Source organism: Alligator sinensis, unplaced genomic scaffold (assembly GCF_000455745.1).
Source record: "Alligator sinensis unplaced genomic scaffold, ASM45574v1 scaffold337_1, whole genome shotgun sequence".
NCBI lineage: Eukaryota > Metazoa > Chordata > Crocodylia > Alligatoridae > Alligator > Alligator sinensis.
The window spans coordinates 3,735,863-3,742,335 of NW_005841927.1; positions in this window are offsets into that span (position 1 = coordinate 3,735,863).

The window sequence follows — 6,473 nt, forward strand, 5'->3', positions numbered from 1 at the left end:
CCAAGGGGGGCATCTCTGGCTGCAGAGGGAGCAGTGCCCCAAGGAGATCCTTGGCCTTGCCATGGTGCTTGGGAGCAGGTGTAACCTGTAATTACCAGCCTGAGCTGCTGCTGAGCAGCTGATGGTTATTGAGCTCCAATCGATGGCTGGCTGGGGATCCCGGGGATAATTAGAGAGCAGAGCAGGTTGGATGTCAATAGAGCACATGCTAATTCTCCTATCTGCCGGAACCCGAGTTCAGAGGGAGGGAGGGAGCCTTTCTTGTTCCAAAGGATGGGGAAGACAGAGAAGCGAAAATCAAAGCACCAATGGCCCATTAGAAACCTCTGCTCATAATTAGTACGAGCAAACCTCATCCATCAAGCACAGCCCGCCGCTGCAGGGAGGGAAATGTGTTACCGCCACCGCAGCTGCATAGCCGTGGGAACGAGCTGCTGTTGTTCTCTGGACCATTATTTGCTGTCATGCAGCGGGCCGGAGAGGTGCCCGCTGCAACTGCTGGGTCTGTGCTGTGCTGCACAGAGGGGGACAGCCCCCAGGGGAGGAGGACGAAGGGCGGCAGCCTTGTATTGCAGGTGAAGGAGGGAGGCAGAGGTCTGGATGGTGATCAGGAGGTATGGCCTGCATTGCAGCCCACCTCTCTGCACTCCGAGGCTCTGCTTCCCTTGTCCAAGGAGGGTCTTGGCTGGCTCCTGGGGAGGTTGGGATGCAAACAGAGCGCCCAGGCGTTGTCCCAGTCAAGGGCCAGGAGCGGGTGAGTTGTGAACGATGATAATTCAGCTCCTGCCCTGATCGTTTTCTTTGTGACGTAGGAAGAAGTTGGGGTGGGGAGGACAGGGACAGGGATGTGGATGGGTGACAGCAGGGGTTTTTTAGCATCCTTGCTTTATTTTTGTTACCTTCTGGGCTGTTCAGATTTGGCATCTCCTCGGGCCCCTGGAGAGCCGGTAGGGCAAGGGGATGGGATAGGCCAAAGCAGTGAAGTCCAATGAGTAGAGAAGGGAAGGGTGGTTTGAAGGGCTTATCCTCAATAGCATCTCCTTAAGCATGGGCCTGTGGCAGGCAAACCCTCCCAGCTGGAAGGAGGAGCCCCTTGCTCCTGCAGTTGGCTGAGCAGGACCCCCCGGGCGCATCTTCCCTGTGTCTGGAAGCACCAAGATGTGACATAGCTCCGCATGCCATGGTCCGAGCTGCTTGGCGCGTGCCCCGTGTTGCCCTCAGCTCTGACTGCGCTTGCTGGCGCACGCCCAGCTCCATGCTCCGGCTTGCCAGTGCCACGGGCCAGTGGGGAGGAAGGGAGGGGGCACGGGCTGCTTCATGGGGACACTTCCTAGAGCGACACCGAGGCGGGGGAGATGTGCCCCAGGCCTCGAGAGCACAAACCAGGGAGCAAGATTCGATGCTGCCTAGAATAAAAGCAAAGCAGGGGCCCTCCCCGCAGCAGCTGAAGAAACCAGAGGAAAGGGGCACATTCGCTATTCCTTTCCAGCCCCCGCTTTATAGAAAGGGGCTCCCCAAGGGAGAAGGCAGACCCCAGCTTGCACTACCCCACCCTCCGTAGCAGCAGGAGCATTGCTACCCAGAGCACAGATCAGAGCAGCCCTTGCCACCTCATCCATCTCTGCTGGCTTTCTAGATAAGAAAGATTTAACCCAAGCATGAAAGTGAGAGGCAGGTGGGGGTGGAAGGGGGTGGATTTTGGGGACGGTGTCTGTGAAATGAATCGACCGCTAACAATCCAGCAAGAGAGAGGCGGAGAGAGCGAGCGCCGACGTCTCATCCCGCATACAGCGCAGTCCGGGCCGAAGGAGATCAAAAGAGCTCTTATGGAAATGAAATGCACAAATAACATCCTACTGCGAGGAGGAGCTGTAATGAGCCAGGGACACAGGTCTAAGTAGGGCAAGCGGAGCTTATTAGAAGGCAGATGAATGGAGGCTGTTTCCACAAGTACCATGAATCAGCCTGTTAAATGGACACTGTCAGCTCAGATTAGGCCGACGTGTAGGTGCTGCGAGGGGCGAGCGCTGCTAGGACGCCTCGCAGGGCGTAGGCTGTTGGGCTGCCTTCGCTTTGCTTTCGTATCCTCGCAGCTCGGCGGGTGCCTGTTTGCTGCTCACGCCGCGCGGCGCAGAGCTCAGCGTCTCGGGCGTCTGGAGCACGGGGCGCTGCTGCTTGAGATGAATAAAGCTCCAGCCACGCTTAGCAAGGCTAGGGCAGCAACGCAGCTGAGGGGTTCTGATCCCATTGTGTGCAATGCAGAGGTACGCACACAAACGCACAGACACTGTGTGCGTGAACACACACACACACTGCATGCACATGCATACCTAACCCACGCAGAATGGTACAAATGCTGTGTACGTGCAGACACATACACCACGCACCAGCACACAAGGCCACAAACACGGTATGCATACACACATGCACAAGGGCAGAAACACTGTGCGCATACACACGTGCACGCACACTGCATATACACACATGCACACAAGGGTGCAAACACTGTGCATATAGACACAGCCACACAAAGGCACAAACACTGCACACACGCACACAAGGGCACAAACTGCATACACACATGCACACAAGGGCACAAACACTGTGCCCACACATATGTGCACTTGGGCACAAACACTGTACACACACAAGGGCACAAACACTGCACACATGCACACAAGGGCACAAACTGTATTCATCTACATACACAGGCACAGAAGGGCACAAACACTGTGTGCGTACACACATGCACACAAGGGCAAACACTGTGCATAGACAGATATACAAGGGCACAAATGTTGCACACATGCGCACACAAACACCACACGGGCACAAACACTGCATGTGCACACATACACGGCACAAACGTTGTGTGCACGTCACACAAGTGCACATACACCGTGGATGACAAACAACACGGACACTGTCCCACAAACATGCATGTGCACCAACACTGCACATGACACACATGCATGTGCACGACCACTGCGTGTGCACCCTCAAGCGCGCTCCCACACCCCCCTACCCCTTCTCCTGAATCTCTAGGATTGCGACTAAGTTGGTTCAAATTTTTGGAAAGAGCCATCCTGTCTCCTTCCTCCGAGCAGCGGGGGACGCGGGGGATGTGTTGCAGCCTGGTGGGGTGCGGTGGGGCTTCCAGGCCACTGCAGCTGCTTTGGAAACCTGCAGGTTCCAGAGTCTCTGTTCTCCATAAAGGGAGAAGGACTTTGGATCGTGAACTCCAACAGCCTCTAAAGAAACACAGGAGCTGGTGTGGCAGCATCTACAGTAAATCCTGCCCTGCAGGTCCCCGGCCCCCAAAGCACACAGCCCCTCTCTGTGTTATTAGAGACGGACTTGTGCCCTGACTGCGGATCCAGGTGCCTGGAGCTTCCTCCCTGCTCTGCCCACCAGTGACCCCCCCTGCCTGTCTGATCTGATCTGAAACATCTGGCTGGAAGCCTGTAGGCACTGGCACCCAGGGGTCCACTCACCTCGCCCCTGCCGGGTGGGCTGCGGGACTCATCTATCTCAGCTTTCCATCTTTTGAGGGTGTCTGGTCCCTTCCTCAGTGCATGGCCTTTGCCTCCGTGCAGGTGCTGACGAATTACCTCTCTGCAAGGGGAAGTGAGCTCTCACTCCCCGCGTCTCCAGTGAGCTAATCAGGAGCAAACCTATGTGTTAAAAATTTGTTGAGCCTAATGAAAGCAGCTGATCGTTTCCTGGAGGTAATAGTTGCCATTAAATCAATAGCACAAGCGTCCTGTTATTGCAGTGTTTGACAGGAGTGCAGGGGTGGTGTGCGAGCCAGCTTTAAATCATCCTATCCTACTGCCTCGCCGCAGCTTGGTTGTCCCATGCAGGACACTGTTTGTTCCCATAAGCTCTGCCAGGGCTGTCCTTGGGCTGCGTGCCATCTCCAAGCTCTGCTCTGTTTGTAAAGGCTCATGGGACACACCTGGAGTGCGGTGACCCAGCCGCTGGTCATAGGGTAGCCTGCTCAGCCACGGACATCCTAGTTTGCTTGGGGGTGAATAAAATCTGGAAGAGTCTGGTTACGTGGCTGCGGGTCTTTGCACTGGGCCCACCTTGCAAGACCCTTGGTTGGACCAGCATGGACCCGTGGCCTCTTCGAGCATGCTGCCAAGGAGTAGGATGTCATGGAGATGGAGGAGGCTGATGGTCCCTTCACCGCGGGGTTCTTTGGAGGTGGCCAAGGGCTGGATTGGAGAAGAGTGTCGGGGTGCAACGTCTGGGGGCAGCAGGATGGGAAGCCCCCAGCGTCACGCTGTCATGGGGCAGGGATGTTCCCTGGGCATGGGAGTGTCCCGACACCGGCTGAGCTGGGGCTGAGGCTTTGGGTGGTGCCCGCCGTGAGCAGCATGCAAAGCAGATGTGTGCGGGGGGAACCCGTGTGCCGGTGTGAATGTCTCCTTGTGGAAGGCGCCAACGTGAGGCTGTGTGGTCCAGTGGTCAGTGCACTAGCCTGGCACGTCTTGTAATCCCAGCCCCATCCTGATATGTGACCCTGGATAAGGTGTTTCCTCTCCACTCCTCCTTCTGCCTGGTCTGTGGAAAAGGCAAGCTCTGCTATGAGTCTGTGCATCATGGGGCCAGCTGAGGCCTCTCTTGGATAATCCATATGTGGCACAGAAATCCTGTTCTGCGGGCTCCCAGGGGGCAGTGCCCCATGCTTGGTTTTCTGTGGGGGTGAACTTCCCCCCACATAAGAACATGGCTGGACTGGGGGTGTAAGACAAAGCCGATTGGTTCCTCCCACTGCAGTCTCTGCTGTTTCCTTGCTCTTTCGTGCACTGATGTTGGAGGATAAGACATCTCCTATCCCGTGGGAAGACTCCCCATCCAGAGAGGACTTTCATCCTTCCCATTCATCTCCTTCTTTCCACCCTGCTGGCATATCAGTGTCCTTTCTGCCACTGCTGCATGCCTTTGTGCGCTGAGTGGAAAGGGAAAACCAGGTTTAAACTTTCTCCCCTGGGTTAGCCAGGCTCTGGTAGGGGTAGGAAGAAGTGGGGGACACAATGCAGCTCTGGCCTGGCTGGGTCCGGATAACCTGCAGCTCCCAGCCCCCTTCTCCCTGCACCCCCACCACCGCCCCAAATCCCTGGCATGGGCCAGTGCTGCACTGTGTTCCTGCATGCCACTTTGGGCCCTGTGGGTGCACCTGGCATGACTCCTGCCAGACCCGGGACGTGGGACGAGGCAGGGGTGCAGGGAGAAGCGGAGAACAAAGGTTAGATTTCCCCTAATCTTTGCTCTCTCTGCTCAGGGGTGGGCAATTATTTGGGCTGGAGGACCACTTAGGGTGTTTTGGGGAGCTGGTGTGGGGGGTGCTGACCCAGCCCATGACAGCTCATCAAAACTTGCTGAGTGGCTCCCTGGGCCAAATAATTGCCTGCCCCTGCTATAGGCTGTGGCTTCCTATGGCAGGGGCACGGACTGGTGGTGCCAGGCCCTATTTGCATGGCAGGCAGGGGTGCCTGGGCCATGCCCACTTTAAGGTGGTTTGGGGCATTTTTGTTAAACTAGAGCAATGTTCTGGGGTTGGGGTTGTTGCAGTACTGTTAGTTATGGCGGGTAGCACAACAGCCCAGAGAGCTGCACCAGGCAAAGAATCACCATGACCTGGAATGGTCTGGTGAGGTTAGGTCCAGAGGCCGGAGGCACAAGGCAGTTTTGGTGCTGAGGACATCGTCTCCTCTTCTCTTCTCAGTCTGGAGCTGCGGGGAGGATGTTCTCGGGCACCGGATGGATCGGCGGCTTGGAAAGAGCTCCAGGCATCTGGGCTTTGAGGAGGATCTTCTTTTCTCGCTACGAGAGCGGCGCTGGGCTGCAGGCAGTGAGTGGGACTGGGACTGGGGTGGGGATGGGAGTGCTGGTTTTCCACCCCCGCATCACAGAACGTCTCCTTGTTTGATGCCATCGGGGTCTGTGCATGTGAGCGGGGAAGCATTGCTGCTCAGGGCATGGCGGGGAAGGAACTGGTTTCCCCAAGTGTCTGCTTGTGGCTTGGAGCTGGTGTCCAGACCGAACCCCTAAGCCCAATGCCCGTTGCAGTGCCAGGGCCTCGCAGGCTGGTTCCACCTGGGGGCTGGGGTGCCAGCGCGGCGAAGACAGCAGAGGACGTTCACAACTCGTGAAAATGCAAAACCAATTTGGAGTGGGCAGGGGAGGCACGAGCAGAAGGCTTCTCCTGCCTCCCCCCTCAGCTCCCGGTCTGGTCCCCTCTTCCAAATATCAATGCCAGAGTCGTTATCAGCTGCAGAGCAGAGGAGCTGGGGCGGCGAACGGTGAATTCTGCGGGGTGAGGACCTGGAGCCTGGAGGAAGAGGCTTCCTCTATACCCTGTATGTCTCAGGAGCTAATAATGGGCAATGGGCCTTAATGCCAGAGGGGGGAACATGGCCCTGAGGTTTCAGAGGATGGGGCTCTGCTGGGCTGCTGCCTCCCCT